General features: G+C 46.2%; 1 pseudogene; it reads left to right on the top strand.

The window, feature by feature from the left end:
• Positions 1 to 1,051: 1,051 nt before the first annotated feature.
• LOC143269573 (small ribosomal subunit protein uS5 pseudogene) lies at positions 1,052 to 1,675 on the top strand (annotated as a pseudogene).
• Positions 1,676 to 19,552: the final 17,877 nt, after the last annotated feature.

A 19,552-nucleotide genomic window follows, 5' to 3' on the forward strand; every position in this document is an offset into this window, starting at 1 on the left:
AGGAGGTTGGCAAGATGGCTCAGAGGTTGAGAGCACTTGCTGCTCCTCCAGAGTACTGGAGTTCAGTTCCCAGCACCCACTTTGGGAGGCTCACAACCATCTGTAACTCCAGCTCCAGGGGATTCGACACCCTCTTCTGGGCTGTGTGGACCCCTGTACGTATGCACACACGCATACACATAAATTTAAATTTTTTATTATTAATTTTTTTGTTTATTTTACATACCGACCACAGTTTCCCCTCTCTTCTCTCCTCCTGTTCCCTCCCCGCATCTCCTTCCTACCCCCTCCCCCATTTACTCCTCAGAAAGGGCAAGGCCTCCCATGGGAGTCAACAACACATGGTATATCAAGTTGAGGCAGGACTAAGCTTCTCCCCTCTGCATCAAGGCATCTCAGCATGGGGAAAAGGTTCCAAAAAGCCAGGAGCAGATGCTGGTTCCACTGCCAGGGGCCCCACAAGCAGGCCAAGCTACACAACTGTCTCCCACATGCAGAGGACCTAGGTCGGTCCTATGCAGGCTCCCTAGCTGTCGGTCTAGGGTCTGTGAGCTCTCATGAGCTGGGGGCGGCTGTCTGTATGGGTTTCCCCGTCATGATTTTGCTACCCCCACTCCCACCCCCTCACCCCCCACCCCTCAACCCCAGCTCCTACAATCCTTCCTCCCTCTCTTCAAGAGGACTCCCAGAGCTCTTGGCTAGGATGTCAGCATCTACTTCCATCAGTTATTGGTGAAGGTTCTCTGATGACACAATCAGGGTAGTCACCACTCTTATTACAGGAGAAGCCAGTTCAGACACTCCCTCCACTATTGCTAGGAGTCTTAGCTGGGGTCATCCTTGTGGATTCCTGGGATATTCCCTAATCTTTCTTTTTTTTTTTTTTTTTTGTAAGGACAAACTGGAGAATTTTGCGTTCTGATTTCAGAAGTTATTACAAAGCCCCTGTAATTGAGGCAGTAGGGCACTGGCATAGGACAGAGCCCTAGTGGGTGGAAGAGAGCTGAGACTCTGTGAAAAAGCCTGACACTCACAGAGGACTGAGTTCTCCATGAAGATGGAGTCCTTGGAGATCTACCTGTTCTCCCTGCCCATTAAGAAACATGAGATGACTGACTTTTTCCTGGGAGCATCCCAAAAGGATGAGGTCATGCCTGTGCAGAAGGTAACTCGTGCTGGCAAGCGATCCAGGCTTTTGTCACTACTGGGGACAGTGGTCATGTTGGTCTTGCTGTTCAAAGCTCTGAGGAGGTAGCCACTGCAATCTGGGGAGTCATCATATGGCCAAGCTTTCCATTGCTCCTGTGTGGAGAGGCTACTGGAGAGCAAGCTTGGCAAGCCACTATGGCTCTCTGCTGGTGCACATCACCCCTGGCATTGTCTCTGCTCCCGTGCCCAAGAAGCTGGTGATGACTGCTGCGCACCAGCCAGGCTGCACTGCCATCCTGGGCAACGTTGCCAAGGCCACCTTTGATGCTATCTCCGAGACCAACAGCTACTTAAAACCCCACCCCACCCTGACCTCTGGAATGAGACTGTGCCCACCAAATCTCTTTAACAGGAATTCACTGACCATCTTGTGAAAACTCCCACCAGAGTGTCCATTAAGAGGACTCAGGCTCCAGCTGTGGCTACCATACAAGGAAAGGATTTTACACACAAAAAAATAAAGTGAATTAAGTCTGTCAAAATAAAATAAACCATTACTATGGTGAATTAATTTTGCTTTTCTGCATCATCTGACAGAAAGGGGCAAGAAGGAACTTTGTGGAGTGACAGAAGCCACCCTCACCCCAAGTAGGGTGGTGGTTGTGCATCCGCACTATGTCAGTCACCATAATCAATGGTCTGAAGATTTCACTGGATGTAAATTTTACCTTGATAACGATATCATTTTGTAAAGCATCGGTTTTGATGAGCAACATGGAGCTTTCAGCACTTAAAAAATTTTTAAACACTTTTCTAAATTGCTTTAAAATCTTTTAGCTTTGGAAAATTAAACAGGTTCCAATTTGCAGCTTTGTATTTTTCTTGTAGCATGCAGCATCAATAACCACATCCCCCTTCTCTCCCAGGAGTGTCCCCAGGGTCTTAGGAAGGAGACCAGCGGGAGGTTACAGGGCAGGAGTCACGGGGAGAGAGAAATGGAGTTGTATCGCTCTATTCCCATCATGGGGCTACTCTACCCAACACAGATTCTTTTAAAAAGAAAAAAAGGGCGGGGGGGGGGGGGGAGAGAAAAAACTAAATCAGACTCTCAAAAGCTTCCGTTTCTGAATGCTAAGGCTTATTTGCATATCAAAATTGCCTCCGGATGGTAGGCAGAAATAGAAAATTAAGGAAGAACGTTAGCAAGGAGAGAAAGAAGTCAGGCGAACTCAGGGACGTAAAAAGCACTTCCCTCTATCAGGGCAGCATCCATGAGTAAAGAGCAGGACTCCAGCGCAGCAGCGGCTGGAGTCGGACAAGACCATCACTGCAAATGTATTTACTCACTCAATGACAAACAAATCTTCTTTATTAAAAAACAATCCACATCTGTACCTCACGACTCCCTCTAGTGGACCTGAAAAATAGCCAGACTTACGATGACACCATCTATTTTGAAATAGAAACTGCCCCAAGAATCTCTCTGACCAGTTAGTTCCTCCACCCCATGGTCAATACAGAGAATTAATTTTACTTTCGTGTTAAGTAGGATTTCCCACAGCCTCCTTCAAAGAAAGGGGTTCTTCACACCCACCCAAATAATTAACCACTCATACATCAGAGAACGATAGACATTTCAAACACTTTTCACCAGGGTAAGAAAATTGGAGGCTACTGGAGCTAGTCTGATCCTCGATCGATATCATAAATATTCAAAGCATTTCACGGTGGCTTTTGCGTCGCGTACAAATGAAAGAGCCCTGGCAACAGCCTGCTTGCCCACACAGTGCTCCAAAGTGTTCGAAACTGGGTTAGCGATCATTTTTAATATCATCATTCCACTTACATTTCTACTTTTGTGAAGTAGACCTTCAAATATCGTCAAATTATTCCTCAGACCCCCAAATCTCGCGTGCTGTTTAGAAGTTTCATTTTATCTTGCCACAGCAGCATCCTGTGTTTGAGGGCACATATATAATATATAAGTCACAAAGTGACACACATTCATGGGCCTGACGTGTGAGTGTCTCACATCTCTGTCACGGAGGCCACAGCCAGGGAAGGGGCAGTTAGCAGGGACCAAAGATGTGCCGTTCAATGGAGTTCACCTCTGCAGACTTACACAAGTGCCTCTTCCCCTGCCCCTCTGCTCCCCCCATCCCCCCCCACCCCACCTCCACCAGACAGGCTCTCATGATGTAGCCCAGGCTGACCTCCAACTCCATCTTCCTGCCTCTTCTTCCTGAATGCCAGAACAACAGGTAATGCACCTGTCTCCCAAGCGACATTTTGATAATTATACTCCATTGTTCAATGATTTGGGGTCTTGCTTCCCTATCACAAATAAATATTATTGCAAATAGCAATTGAATATGAATACCCCACTTCTTTTCAAAATGAAGGATTGGGGAGTGAAAACTCATGTTAGAAGGGAGAGCTCTTACAGAAGTGAACTTAGATAAAAATTCTAATGAAGTTGCCTAGCCCTGGAAAGTAACATGGGGGTGGCGGGGGAGCACACGTCTGTGATTCTAACACTTGGTGAGTACATGGACAGCCTGGGCTACCTTACGAGACTGTAAAAAAAAAAATCTACCTAGTTCAACCAAATGTCATTACCCTGCTTCCGGTTAGTGGCTGTCTCTCTTAAGAAGACACACTTCCCACCCAAATCTAATGCTACCACCATCAACAACCCCACAGAGGCTCAGCCACCTCAAATGGAAATGAAAATATAATGTATGGAAATATTCTCTTAGAAAGCCTCCTTAAGGCTGCCCATGTATTAATGTATTAGTTTGCAAACATTAAGATCAAAGCCATAGCAACAAATACATCCTAAAAAGTTTGTCGTCAGATTTTTATTAACGATATACAAGTAGCGCGACATAAAAAATTAATAGGCTCAAGCCTTGAAATGTCAGAGCCAATGATCTGTGCCTGCACATCGCCTCAGCTCTGCTCCGGAGTCCTGGCTGTGCCTGCACATCCCCTCAGCTCTGCTCCGGCGTTCTGGCTGTGGGTCTTCTTACCTTGAGCGACTCGATGAGATTTTTTTTTTTTAAGGAGAAAGAAAGGTTAACAGATGGCTTAAGAGCCCCCTGATCTGCTGCACTGAGTTTAAAAAAAAAAAAAAGCAAAGAATAGAACCCAGGGTGTCGAAAACGCAAGGCCCAAACTCACAGACGTGCAATTTCAAGCCTTTAGGCTCACCCAATAAACTGTTAAATATTCAGTTTTAAGTAAAATCTACTGTAGGTTAAAAAAACAAATCAACCCCATCGACTTACAGTATTACTAACTTTTCAATTTAAAAAGAAATGTTAGACCAAGTGTTAATTCCAGCACTTGGGGTGGGGGTTGGGGGAGATGACAGACAGGTCTGTGAGTTCAAGGTTAGTCTGGTCGACATAGAGTTCCAGGCTAGTCAGGGCTATATAGTAAGACCTTGTCTCAAAAAACAAAAAGGCGTCAGGGCTGGAGAGGGCTCAGTGGCTAAAAGCTGCTGTGGGATGGTCTGTATGTCAAATTGCTCTGATTGGTCAATAAATAAAACACTGATTGGCCAGTGGCCAGGCAGGAAGTAGGTGGGACAAGGAGAGAGGAGAATTCTGGGAAGCGGAAGGCTGAGGCAGGGAGACACTGCAGCCACCGCCAGGACAAGCAGCATGTAAAGACGCCGGTAAGCCACCAGACACAATGGCAAGGTATAGATTTATAGAAATGGATTAATTTAAGCTATAAGAACAGTTAGCAAGAAGCCTGCCACAGCCATACAGTTTGTAAGCAATATAATATCTCTGTGTTTACTTGGTTGGGTCTGAGCAGCTGTGGGACTGGCGGGTGACAAAGATTTGTCCTGACTGTGGGCAAGGCAGGAGAACTCTAGCTACAAAAAGCACTTGCCACTTTTCCAGAGGGAAGACCGGAGTTCAGTTCCCGGCATCCATGTCCAGTGGCTCACAACCACCTGACACTCCAGCTCCAAGAGATTTGATTCCCTCTTCTGGCCTCCTCACAGGGGGCACTCACTCATCCACACACACATATATGCACATGCACAGACAGACACATGCACATACAGACAGATACACAGTCATACATAAATGTTAAAAGAAAAACATTTTGGTCTGTGTGTTGGTTTGGTGGTTTGAAAGATAATGACTCCCCCAAAGGGAGTCGGGCTCTGAGGTCTCATATATGCTCAAGCCACGCCCAGTGTCTCACACCACTTCCTGTTGTCTGTGAATCAAGATGCTGGACTCTCAGCTCCTCCAGCACCATGTCTCCCTGCACACCGCCTTCCTCCCAGCTGCCATGCTCCATGCCATGAAGATAAGGGACTGAACCTCTGAAACTGTAAGCCGCCACCTCAATTGAATGTTTTCCTTTATGAGAGTTGCCGTGGTCATGGTGTCTCTTCACAGCAATAGAAACCCTAACTAAGACAGTCTGGAATTCCCTATGCAAGCCAGGCTGGATCTTCCTGTCTCAGCTCCCAAAATTCTGGGATTGCAGGCATGTGCCAGCACACCCTGGCTTCTTTCCAGAAAGCTCATTGTACCTGCTATAATGCACAGAAAGAAGCAAGCGAAGCTTATTGCACTTCTTGAATCTGAAAGTCTTATAGAGCCAAACTTCCAGGGACCAAACCCATGGACAGTGAAGTCAGTCCTTAATCACCAACAGTTCTTTGCATGTGTAGCCCAAAAATATGGCAGCTCCAGAGCCAGGACGACCTGGGCACCCACTGCACTGTGTATGCTGACACACCACAGGTCTGAAGAATCATGAGAGAAAGAAAACACAGACGAAAAGTGAGAGTTGCAGCCTGGAGAGAAGACTCAGTGGTCAAGGGTGTGCATTGTCCTTGCAGAAGACCCAAGTTCACTTCCTAGAACCCATATGGAGCAGTTCATTACCACCTGTAACTCCAGCTCCAGGGAGTCTGGTGACTCTGACAGCTGTGTGCACATACACACATACAAATACATGCACACGTGTAATTAAAAATAATACAAATAGCTAGCTCGTGGCCCAGGGCAGCAGCTGGCACCACTACAAAGAACATGTATGTGATGGAGAGGTGGGAAAGAGAAAAACGGAGCAGGGAGTGCTCTGTGGAGAGGGTGGAACTGGGAACGTGATGGCGGTGACAGATGGGAGGGAGCAAGGGCTGAGATGGACATGCTGTCACTGTCCAGTAGCATTGGCCAGAGCTTGGTGCACAACAGCCTGGAGCTCGGGCAGATGTAGACTCAGCCCCTGAACCTGCCGCCTGACCCCTGGCTCTGGGCAACAACAGAGGCCAGAGATGAGGAAAGGTTCGCTTTCTGGATTGGACCTCCTTGAAGGACCACTGTGGCCTGTGATGCCACTGGAGGTCATGTTAGTGTCGGTGGTCCATGCTGCTGCCCCAGGCTTCCATGAAACCTGAGACCCTTGTGGACCTATGCATCCTGTGCCACTGCCTGCTGCTGAGGTGATGTCCTCAGGCTTTCCTGCTTGGGGCATCAGGCTGATGTGAGTGACATGTGTAACCACCTGAGGCCATGCCAAAGCTCCTGGCTGTGCACTGCTGAGGGCGGTGAGTGGGTCAGTGATCCTGATATAACCAAGGGCTGTGTTGATGTCTACAGCCCGTGTTACCACCAAAGCCCATTGTCTGGGCTGCCACCTGAAGCCATGTTGACGTCCCTGTGCTCAGGAGAGCTGACCCAGCACCTCACTGGCCCACAGCACAGTGATGGTAGCATGGGCGACGGAGAGCTGGCTCCGGCCACCACACTGCTCTCCTCACTTGATGACTTCTGGCATGGATGCAGGCAGAGAAAGACTCTTCCTTCCTTAGGGGGCTGGCCACCAGGAATCTGACCTTGCTCCAGTGAATATATGGACAACACAAAATGGACCTTTTTTTCTATTTTCTGGGGAGGCCAGAGGGGAGGGGTGAACATGGGAAGACTGGGAGGTGAGCTCAATCAGGGTCCATGATGTAAGATTCCCAAAAAATCAATTAAAAATAATTTAAAATAATAATGATAAAAATAAGTCTCGCCGGGCGGTGGTGGCGCACGCCTTTAATCCCAGCACTCGGGAGGCAGAGGCAGGCGGATCTCTGTGAGTTCGAGGCCAGCCTGGGCTACCAAGTGAGTTCCAGGAAAGGCGCAAAGCTACACAGAGAAACTCTGTCTTGAAAAACCAAAAAAAAAAAAAGTCTCAGAAAATATGAGCTAGGTGTGGTGGCTCATGCCTGTAATCCCCATGCCTGAGAGGCTGAGGTAGGGGGTATACAAGTTCAAGGCCAGCCTGGGCTACAGTAGAAGAAAATAAAAAGGGTGGGTGGAGAGACAAGTTTTCAGCCTCAGATTTCCAAAGAAGATGCCTGCGAGTGTCTGTCTTTTGAAAAAGATTTCTCTTTCTTTCTTCCTTCCTTTCTTTTTTTCTTTCTTTTTTCTTCCTTCCTTTCTTCCTTCCTTCCATTCATTCATTCATTCATTCATTCATTCATTCATTCATTCATTATATGAGTGTTTTGCCTGCTTGAACCTGAGTGTACCACAGGTATAGAAGCCAGAAGAGGGTTTCAGATCCCCAGAACTGGAGTTATAGATAGATGTGTTCCAGGGGTGCCTGGAACCAGACTCGGGTCCTCTGCAAGAGCAGCCAGTGTTCTTAGCCACTGAGCCATCTCTCCAGCCCCGCTTCTAATCTACATTTTATTAGCAACATATTTTAAACAGGCAGAATATGAAGAATATTCTAACCCCAGATATACCCACCTAGACAACAAAGATGAACCATCATTGGAGTAACAATATGTGGGCGCTGACACCAACTTGGAGTTGTAATGAGAGGTCACTGGTCAGTTTTTGACAATTTGAAACAAGCTAGGGTCATTCGGGAAGATGGAGCATTAGTTGAGGAATTATTTCCATCAGACTGTCCTATAGGCAAGTCTGTGAGACGTTTTCTTGATGAATGATTGATGGGGAGGGCCCAGCTCACTGGCCTCAGTGCCATTTCTGGGCTGGTGTCCTGGATTCCATAACAAAGCAGGCTGAGCAAGCCATGGGGAGCAAGCCAGTAAGCAGCTCCCCTCCATGTTGTCTGCATGAGCTCCTGCCTTCAGGCTCCTGCCTTGAGTTCTTCCCTGACTCCCTTCATGGTAGACTGGAGAGCTGTGAGCTGAAATAAACCCCTTCCTCTCCACATTGCCTTTGGTCATGGTGTTTATTACAGCAATGGGAAAGAAAAGTAGGACAGAGAGGAGGAGGCAGCCTCGCCTTTGCAAAGGACTGAACTGCCTGCTGCTGGGCTGGGGAGGAAACAACCGTCTTCGTGATCAGGCCACTGGTAAGTTGCCCTTGGGCTAGTGAACACCCGCCACACTCACGTATTCATCCCAGCAGCTCTAAGTAAACTCACTGGATCAAAAACATAAGACTAGAAAGACCCGGACTCACTGAGGAGGAGGAGGAGGAGGAGGAGGAGGAGGAGGAGGAGGAGGAGGAGGAGGAGGAGGAGGAGGACAGCGGCAGGTGTGGGAGCGGGGAGAAAGTAATGGGGGTTGACATGATCACAGTACCTGGTTTAGATCTATGAAACTAGCCAAAAGAAGGTGTTAAGTTCTAAAATAATGAGTTAATTAAATAAGGAAGGGGGAAAGGAAATTGAGTGGTCGGGACAATGAATAAGACATCTAGGAATCTTTATATATGACATTCCAGAAAAGATGAGTGGGGGGCAGAAGCATTGAGGAGGAGAGAATGGGGGTGTGCTAGGGGTGGGGTGGGCAGAAGCTCAGTAGGCCCAAGGTTTCCCTTGCAGGAAATAATAAATATAGCGTGGAAATAGCTAGATGTGGGGGCAAGACAGCACTGTAAACACACTAACTGGCACTGAATTTATACATCTTAAGATGATTAACAGTCAAGTTTATATCATGTGAATCATAACTCAATAAAAGAAAGGTTTCAGCCAGACTGGAATAGTCGTTGAGATCTAATGCACAGTGGGTGGTTCTAGTCAATAATGACGAATGCGTACTTCAAAATAACCAAGAGTGTCGTTTCGAATGTCTTACCACATACTCAAAAAATAACTGTGCAAAGTGATGCCAGTGTTAACCAGCTTGAGCTGATCATTCCACGTTGTACATACACGCCAAAACACCACATTATAGCCCATAAATGTATACAGTCAGAGTTGACGATCAAAAATCATGTTAATAATGTTTATTTAAACTTGGGAATCATCCTTATCTATGTGGCACTTGTTTATTTTTATTTGTTGGTTTTCAGGCAGGGTCTTGTTATGCAGTCCTTCAAACTGGCAACAATCCTCCTGCCTCAGCCTCTTGAGTGCTGACATTAGAGATGCATACCATCAAATCTGACTGTAGATGTTGCGGTCGTGGGTCTGGGTGGAAATGGTGGTGCGCACTTATGATCACAGTGCTTAGGAGGCTGAGGCAGGAGGATTGCAAATTCAAGTGGGCCTGAACTATCTGGCAAGACTCTATCTCCAAAACTTGTAGGTGAAAGGGTTGGAGATCACTTTCCAGGGGTCCCTGGAGGGGAAAGATTTCCCATCAGAGGCCCCCGTGGGATACCACAGCAACTGCCTTGCAAGGGCTGGGATGCAAGCAGCCAGGCCAGCCTTGCAGCCTGCCTCTGCCTTGACGGCCAGCACAGATGCCCAGTGTCCCTGCCTTGTCACATGGCAGACAGAGCATGGTGGCTCTGATTTGGGGAGGGAAGGGGTGGCCTCCAGCATTCTGAGTCCCTAAGGACAGAAGGGAAGGGGGTTCTGTTTGCCCAGGGCAGCCACTCCAGCTGGTGGCTGGTGCTGTCCAAAAGTCCCCTCTGTCAGCCACTGTTGCTTCATCTGAAAAACAAATCATCCACAGTGTCAGTGTCCTTGGGACTCAATGTCCACGGATCTGGGCGCGTATTTCAGAAGCAGGAGCTGTGGGCTTAGCAGGGAAATGTGTGATTCCTTCGCTGATACACCACACTCCAGTGCATCTGTTTTTGTGAGACACAGGGAAGGCGTGGCACAAAGACCCTTGGTCTCCCCCCACTTTAAATATGATAAACTACCATGAAATGAACTGAGTTTTGCTATTACACTTCTCTTGTGAGTCCTGGAGCCCAGGACATTTTTGTGTTAGTCTTTGTAGCTGTGTGCCTGAAACATCTCAATGAATAATCCTGATACTGGGAAATGTATTCATGCTTATGAAATGATAGGTCTGGTAAAAGGTGTGGCTTTTCAGGGGGTGGGGCATCATTCCTCAAAGTGCTGGGATTCGGTTGGGTGGACAACGTAGCAGGACACACACCGCTCTTCGGAAATGGGCGGCAAAGTTTGCAAAGAGCATTTTTGAAGAAATTGGAAATGGGGGGTGGGTGATGGTGATAAAGATACTCAAAAAAAAGGAAGAGGGAGAAGAAATGAAGGAAAGAGGGAGAAAGCGGGGGAAGGGAAGAGAGGAGAAAGGAAAAGAAAGTTAGAGAAAAAGGAGGGGAAGGGAGGAGGGGGAGGGCAGAAGAATACTTGGCTTTTTAGGCAGAAAAAATTTAACCCTTAAAGCCATCGACTGGCTCAAGGACCACAGACCAGGGGTTCTTTGGAATTTTTTTTAATCATAGGGTTTAGCGCATTCCGGAATGAACTGTTTGTTTCCAATACTCTCCAGCTTCAGGAGCTCATGGAAGGGAAGCGGGGCTCCTTGCCTGACCTCATTTAAGAGGCGGAATACACATTCCTTTGAGTTTCACGCTTTAATCTTCCAAACTCCGGGCTTCCTAAGGCAGCTCAGCTCTGTCAAGGCTGCTCTCTAGTCACGCCTCTTACGGTCTCATAATACTTTAAAAAGGTAATACTAGTAGAGTTTAAGGCAGTTGTCTCCATTTTCCATTAACTAAAGTGTCGACACTCCTGATGGCAGAACGTACAGTCACTAGCACGCCAACCATTTTAATTTCAAACCGACTTCTTCACCCTGATGACTTCAGAACTTCACCCATGGCACTGTCGCCTGGTAACTTTCTGTTTTAATTAAAGAAGTTAAATTGGCAACAGGCAACACTTTTACTTTCACACTAGCTTTGTTAATTTAAAAAAGGGAAGTGAAAAGCGGTATACCCGGGCTGGAGAGATGGTTCAGAGTTTAAGAGCACTTTCTGCTCTTACAGAGGACCCAGGTTCATTTCTCAGCACCCACATGGCAGTTCACAACCATCTGCAACTCTAGTTCCAGGATCTGACGCCCTCTTCTGGCCTCTGTAGGAACTACACATACATAATGCACATACAGATACACAGACAAAACACTCACATATAAAATAAAATTTAAAAATCTAATTTTTTTTAATTAAAGAAGTGTACCTGTGGGTAAAATCAAACTCTGAATCCCATCTTTCTTTTTCTCTTCAGGGGATAGGAAGCTAAAAATCTCTACATGAGACAATCTTAAAATCACAAAAGGAAGGATGAAACTATTGTTTTTGTTTTTTGAGACAGGGTCTCTCTATGTAGAGTTGGTTGTCCTGGAATTCACTATGTAAGTCAGGCTGGCCTCCAGCTCACAAAGATCCTCCTGTCTCTACCTCCTGAGTATTGAGATTAAAGGCATATATCACCACACCCAGCTAGATGAAAATAATTTGAAGTTAGCTATTGTTAGTCTAAAAATCACACTAGATACTTTCACTTGACAAAGTTTTCATAATCCTAAAGACATATTACAAAAATTTTCTAGAAATGAGGGAAAGCAAAAACTCCAAAGAAAGTGGACTAGGAAGTAGGCATCATGCACACCTGAGATCCCAGCACTCAGGAGGCTGGGTGAGAGGATCAGGAATTGGAGGCTGTCCCAGACTACAGAGAGACCCTCACTCAAAATACAAACAAAACAGAGATATGGGAATAATTATTTTCAAAGAAAGCAGGGAAGATATTACCTTATCAAATCTAAAGGACTATCGAGGCATAATGGTAATATTCATTTGTAAAGGTTTTTTTTTTCTCATATGGTAAAAAAAAAAGCATTTTCAATTGTGTAAAGGAAAATCTGGATGTCTTAACCATTTACAGGTATCACCTAAGACTGGAAAAAAAGCTGTATTTCAAAATGAGGAAAAACCAAGATTCTTACCTTCAAAAAAGATTTTTTTTTACTCTTATGTATATGTGTTCCCTAAAAGTATGTATATCATGTGCATGCAGTACCTGCAGAGGCCAGAAGAGGGCATCAGATCCCCTACAACTGGAGTGACAGATGGTTGTGAGCCATCATGTGGATACTGGCAATAGCATCCAGGTTCTCTGCAAAAGCAGCCAGTGTTTTTAGCCCATGAGCCATCTCTCCAGCCTCCTTTTTATTTTTTAATAGAAGATATTCCAAAGTCAGTCATGGTGGAAACAATCTGCCACCCTAGGGCTTGGGAGACTGATACAGGAGAATTGTTGGGAATTCAAGGCTGGACTGGGCTGTATAGCGAGTTCCAGATCCACCTCTGCTACAGTCAACCACCCTATCTCACAGAGAGAGAGAGAGAGAGACAGACAGACAGACAGACAGACAGAGCATAGCTATATCATAATTAAAAGTAGATACTCTGATTTTCAAAATACCAACTATAAAATCCCAAGAGATTGAAAAAAAGCTTCACTATAATGATTGTACTGCTGTGGACGGAAAATGAAATGTCCCCAAGAGGCTCCTCGGTCCACCCTGTTGCTCCCGAGCTAGTGGCATTTGTTTGGGGTGAGGCTGTGAGGCCTGGCTGACAGAGGCGGTGACTGGGGTGGGCCTCTAAGACCACACTCACTTCTGTCCTGGCTTGCCCTGTGCTTCCTAATTGTAAGGAACATATAAGACCTAGGGTGATCAACCCTAGTCAGGAGTGATAAGCAATAGAATGACGTAAATAAACCATAAATGAGTAGTGATAAGCTATGTGTGGAAGAAGTAGTGATAAGACTAGAAACCTACCCAGAAAGAGGTATAAAAGATGAAGCCTCGGACACAACCAACAGAGCTCCTCAGTCCCTCACAGGAGACGACTCTCCTCCCCCAGGGACGAAAGATCCTGTCCTCAGCTCAGACGAGGTTGACCACAGGAAAGCTGACAGGAGATCCGGAGGAACAGATGTGGTGAGTCTGGACCTGCAAACCTGGAGAGGTACTCCTGCTTCCACTTGGAAGGTGGGATAAATATTGCTTGTAATCTTATTGTGTGAATAAATGAGTGTTCTACCAAGTCTGAATCAAGAGTGATTATTCCTCCTCTGTAACCGGGGTATGTGCTTGCCACACTAATTCACCATGGTGGAGGAGCCACCCTTCCCCACTCCCCACAGGTGAACCCCTGCCACAGTGGACCAAAGCCACGAACTAAAATAAATCACTCCTGAATTAAGTTGACTCTCTCAGGTGTTCCTTGGCAACGATGCCAAAATAACTTCGACACGTACTAACCTTCCACCCCCAAAAAATTAGAAGACATGATTCCAGGATTTTATTTTTAGTTCACTTATGTATATATGTGGGAAGAAGTTGTGTATGTGTGTGCAGGACCGCACACTGTAGCCCAGACTTCCCTTAAACTCAGGCTCCTCCTGCCTCAGGCTCCTGAGCACAGGATTTACAGACATGAAGCTGACTCTGCAAATCGCTCCTTTCCTGTTCTACACCCATCTAAACTTTCACAATACCAGACTTCAAACAGGTCCCAGTGGTTGGACTTACTGATCTTCACCAAAGCAACTCAGACACCATGAGGAGGCTCTCTCTCATGGAGTCTTAGGCTATACCACTGAAAACGCCTGCCAGTCACCCTGAATGGCAGCGAGTGGCACCTCAGAGGCTTGTCTACCCCTTACTGCAGGGTGACCTGCCTCCGTTAGCATTTGGCAATCGGAGTTCTAAATAGCAATAAAACTCCCTGCTGAGCCCGCAACAGATGAAAAAAAAAGGGGGGGGGCTCAAGATGCCTTTTATGGCACTTTGAGATAATGGCTTTATTGCCAAAAGCCATATTAGCAGAAGATGGAGGATTCAATTTACAGAATCTCCTGGCTGGTTGTGCATTCAGCGACAGCCTGTTTATGCCCAAGAAGACATGGGTGCCTGTGGAAAATGTGTCTGAAGGGCGGCCCACAATGTGGCTCTGCCCACCCAGCATGCACAGGGCTTCGTTCCTCAAGCCAAAAGAAAGCAAAAAAAAAAAACCCTAAAACCCTGGGAAGGGTAGATCCTGACCCAAACTCCAGAGCCAAGCTGGGGCCATCCGAAGCCCTGTGATGACCTGAAAGTCACCCACAACTCCCAGACCTGCCCCAGAAACTGTCTTTCTTTCTTGAGACAACAAAAACAGATGGAAAACTGCTAAAACGGCTCAAATATGTGGCGCTTTTACAACGTTTATGTGGTTCTCAGAAGAAAAAAAAAAGGAAAAAAAAGCAGCCTTAATTGACTTGCTTGCTTGCCGCGTCCCAGTTCTGTCAAAATCGCTTACTTTGTTTGTTTGTTTGTTGTTTGTTTGTTGTTTGTTGGTTTGTAAGGGGTTTATCTTTAATTGCTATAATTCAGAAACAATAGACTTCCTTTCAAAGACTTTTGCCAAAAGAGGCAAGGGAGGAGGAAGTCTCTGGAATTTAAAATTTCACATAAAACACATTTTTTTTTTTTAAAGTTGGTTTTTATTTTGGTTTTACATGTATCAGTGCTTTGCCTGCATGTATGCATGGGCACCCTGAAAAGATGATAAACAGCGCTGGTTACCGAGTGGAAAGATTATGGTCACACCAGAACCCAGTGTTAGTTTTCAGAGCTTTACTAGGAGGGAAAAGGGAGTCAGGGGAAAGAGGAGAGCCAGGCTTGGAGAGAGAGAAAGATAGGGGGGGCGGGAGCAGAGAGAGAAAAGAGCAGAGAGAGAGGGTGGGGTCTGCATCCGGCTTTTAAGGTGCATACGCAGTCGCCAGTGCATGCTGCTGATGAAAGACATAAGACCACAACCAAACTGCACGTGTACAGTCATGCAGCTGGAGTGGTACAGAATCCTAACACACCAGTGTGTGTGCGTGTGCATGTGCGTGCATGCGTGCGTGCGTGTGGTGACAGCTGGAGGTGAGAAGAGGGTGTCGGATCCCCTGAAACTGTGGTTACAGGTGGTTGTGAACCACCTGATGTGGGTGCTGGGAACCGAACTCAGGACCTCTGGAAGAGCAGCAATTCTTAACTACTGAGCCATCTCTACAGACCACAAAGCCTTTTTCTTAAGATGGTATTTAAAAAATAAATAAAATTAATGAATTAATTAATTAAAAATAGGGTTGGGGGAGATGGCTCAGCAGCTGGGAGGAACACAGTGTTGTGATAAGGCAAGAGAGAGGCCTTTGCAGGTGGAGCCAAGGTGCCCCACGGTGGGTGAGAGACAGATGCCATGCAGACAGTGCTCAGTGGGGAGTTTTATTTGGTGGGGAAAGAAAGAAGGGAGAGGGAAAGAGAGAGAGAGGGAGGAGGTGCATGCAACCTCGTGAGGGGGTAAGAGAGAGAGAGTTCATGCGAAAGGGGAAGACTCCTTTCTTAGAGGGAATGAGAACATAGGATGATATCAGGACACTGGGCGGGCCAGAGTATCATCTGCTTATTGACCAGGATTCCAAGAAGCGGGTCTGAATGCTAACACACAGCTGTTTGGTTCCCAGGACCCATCCCAAGCAGCTCACCATCTCCTGCAACTCCAGCTCCTTTCTAGATCCCACACCCTCTTCTGCCCTCCATGGGCGCTGGCATGCACATATACACATCCCTCTACAGACATAAATGCAGACACAAGTAAATAATAAAATAAATATTTTAGATAAAACATTAAAAAATTAATGATATTAATTATAATAATTAATTAATAATAAATAGTAATTAATATGGCCCAAAATCCCATTGGATAGCCAGCTAGAGGTTTCTGAGTAACCTACAGAATTTCACTAAACCTCTTTGTTTTGTATCCATAGAACAAAACTAAGTCAATGTACTTACACCTCACCAGATAGTGATGGTGCACACCTTTGATCTCAGCACTCAGGAGGCAGAGGCAGGCGGATCTCTGAGTTTGAGGCCAGCCTGGTCTACAGAGCGAGTTCCAGGGCAGCCAGGGCTACATAGAGAAACCTTGTCTCAAAAAACCAATATAGATACTAAAATACCAACTATCAGGACTGAAGGAGGACTTTATACCCACTGGTATTTACCTGTCTTCTATACATGAGGTCTCGTGGGTTGGGTTTGGGTTTTGTGGTGTGCTATGGGATGTTCTGTATGTTAAAAGTATTGCTCTGATTAGTTAATAAATAAAACACTGAATGGCCAGTAGCCAGGCAGGAAGTATAGGCGGGACAAGCAGAGAAGAGAATTCTGGGAAGTGGAAGGCTGAGTCAAAGAGACACTGCCAGCTACCGCCATGACAAGGAAGATGTAAGGTACCGATAAGCCACAAGCCACATGGCAAAGTTTAGATTAATAGAAATGGGTTAATTTAAGATACAAGAACAGTTCAAAAGAAGCCTGAGCCATTAGACCAAACAGTTTAAATAATATAAGTGTCTGTGTGTTTATTTTATAGGTGGGCTGTCAGACTGCTGGGGCTTGGCGGGACCCAAAGAGAAAACTCTCTAGCTACAGTGGTGCTCAGGATCAATCAATCACAAGGCCTTGCACATTCTAGGAAGTGCTCTACCCACAACCTTTATCCCCAGGCCTGCAAGAGGTATCTTGAAAGGCATATCATTAAAATAAATGCAAAGATAACAGCTTTCTCTTTCCTACAAGGTATAGGTGTCCTAGTTAGCATTAACTGCCAACTTAACACAGCCTAGAGTCATCTAAGAGAAAACCCTCGATTAGAAATTATATAGGTCAGATTGGCCACAGTCATGTCTGTGGGACATTGTCTTGATTATTAATGGACAAAGGAGGGCCCAGCCCACTGTGGGCAGCACCATCCCTAGGCAGGTGGTACTAGGCTGTGTAAGAGAGCCAGGCGAACATGAGCCCAAGAGCAAGCCAGAATGGAGCATTCCTCCACGGTTTCTGCTTCAGGTCCCCACCTTGACTTCCTTCAGTGATGGACCATGATCTGGTTGTGTAAGACAAATGCCACCCCACCCCACCCTGGCCAATTTGCTTTTGGTCAGAGTGTTTTGTCATATCAACAGAAAGGAAAGAAAACATCAAGATAAAACTGCTCACCTTCTTTGGACACGATCACCTCCACCACCATCACCCCACCTTGGGAAACCTGAAGCAGGAAAGGGGGGGGGGTGTCAGTGTTGGGACCCAGTGTTCCCAAAGGCTCACCTGTTAAGGCTCAGGCACCAGCACAGGAGTGCTCAGAGATGATTGGCTCATAAGAACTCTGACCTCATCAATAGATCCACTCATTGGTGAATTCATAGCTGAATGGAAAATTAGGAGGCAGGGCCTAGCTGAAGAAGGTGTATCTTATCCAAAGATTGACTGACTCTCATTCTCTCTCTTTCCTCCCTCTCTCTCTCTCTCATCCCTCTCTCTCTCCTCCCTCCCCTCTCCCCTCTTCCTCTCCCTTTTCCCTCCCCCTCTCCCTTTTCCTCCCCCTCTCCCTTTTCCTCTCCCTCTCTCCCCTCCCCCTCCCCCTCTCCCTCCCCTCCTCCCTCTCCCCTCCCCTCCCTTCCCCGTCCCCCTCCCTCTTCCCCTCTCCTCTCCCCCTCCCCCTCCCCTCCCCTCCCCCTCCCTTCCCCTTCCCCTCTCCCTCCCCCTCCCCTCTCCCTCCCCCTCCCCTTCCCCTCTCCCTCCCCTTCCCCTCTCCCTCCCCCTCCCCTCCCCTCCCCTTGCCCTCTCTCCTGGCCACTGTTAGATGGATGGCTTTGTCCCCCACACTCTGTACACCATCACATTCAGCCTCATCTTCAGCCCAGAAACAATCCACTGATCAACCATGGACTGGCACTGTGGCTGGCACCCTAAGTCACTGATCTCACACATTTTGTTACAGTACCAGAAAGCTGACTAACGCAGGAGGCCAAGGAAACTGCCCAATGCAGTGAGAAACCGCGCTGCGAACAGTGCGGTTGAGCCTGTGGAACCCCGACCACCAAGAGGAAGGCCGAACGGAACAAATCCACCACGCAAACTGAAAGCCATACATATGTTTTTTGTTTTGTTTTGGTTTTTTTTTTTTTTTTTTTTTTTTTTGGTTTTCCGAGACAGGGTTTCTCTGTGTAGCTTTGCGCCTTTCCTGGAACTCACTTGGTAGACCAGGCTGGCCTCGAACTCACAGAGATCCGCCTGCCTCTGCCTCCCGAGTGCTGGGATTAAAGGCGTGCGCCACCTCCGCCCGGCCAATACATATGTTTTTAAAGTCACTTTATCTCTGCTTTTTTTTTCCTATCCTTTTTTAATGTTTTTAGTATAAAATAAATATTATTATTTTAGAAGCAAAACTCCAGAACCTTGCAACCACCACCAAGGTTAATAAAAACATTTATGGGCTGCTGAGATGGCTGGGGCACCTGCCAACAAGCCTGATGACCAGAGTTTGGTCCCTGGAAGGAGAGAAGAATGCTTTTCTAACAGATTCCTCAAGAAAGGTTCACAGGAGCACTGTTTTCTGAATTAGTGGAATTGATAGTAATCTTAATACTTGACAGTCTATTTTCTAGACAAAAAAAAATCTTTGACTTAATTTTTTTTACAAGAATATCTTTTTTTAAAGATTTTGTTAATTTTATTTCACGTGTATGAGTGTTTATTTGCAGTTTGTATTTGTACCACTGCATGCCTGAGGCCTGCCAAGATCAGAAGAGGTCATCAGATCCTCTGGAACTGGAGTTACAGATGGTTGTGAGCCACCATGTGGGTGCTGGGAATCAAACCTAGGTCCTCTGCAAGAGCAGACAGTGTTCTTAACTGATGAGCCATCTCTCCAGCCCTACCTGAATATTTTAACCAAATTATTTCATTTTCCTGTGGCATAAAGTAGTGCTGTAAATAACACAACAATAATTTAACTAACTTTCTCACATAAATCATTGGGTCTTGGTAGATACCCAGAGGAATATCACTTTTCCTTTCAAGTCCTGGTAATTAACTAGAATGCATCCTCATGTGGCGCTCTCTGTCCTGCATTGGTAGTCTCAGGTCCTGGTAAACCCTTTCAACATGCAATTTCAAATTATCTTTCCACTTTAGGAGTGCTTTCTAAAATCCATTGACTTTTATTATTTATGGTCTGTCTGTGCCTCGATTATTTTTGCAGATATTCTTCTCTTGTCTCCATTATAGTATTATTTTATTTATTGCGTGTCTAATCATGCATGCATGAATGCACGCATGCATATGCCACGGTGCATGTAT

Source organism: Peromyscus maniculatus, chromosome 1 (genome assembly GCF_049852395.1).
Source record: "Peromyscus maniculatus bairdii isolate BWxNUB_F1_BW_parent chromosome 1, HU_Pman_BW_mat_3.1, whole genome shotgun sequence".
Classification (NCBI taxonomy): Eukaryota; Metazoa; Chordata; class Mammalia; order Rodentia; family Cricetidae; genus Peromyscus; species Peromyscus maniculatus.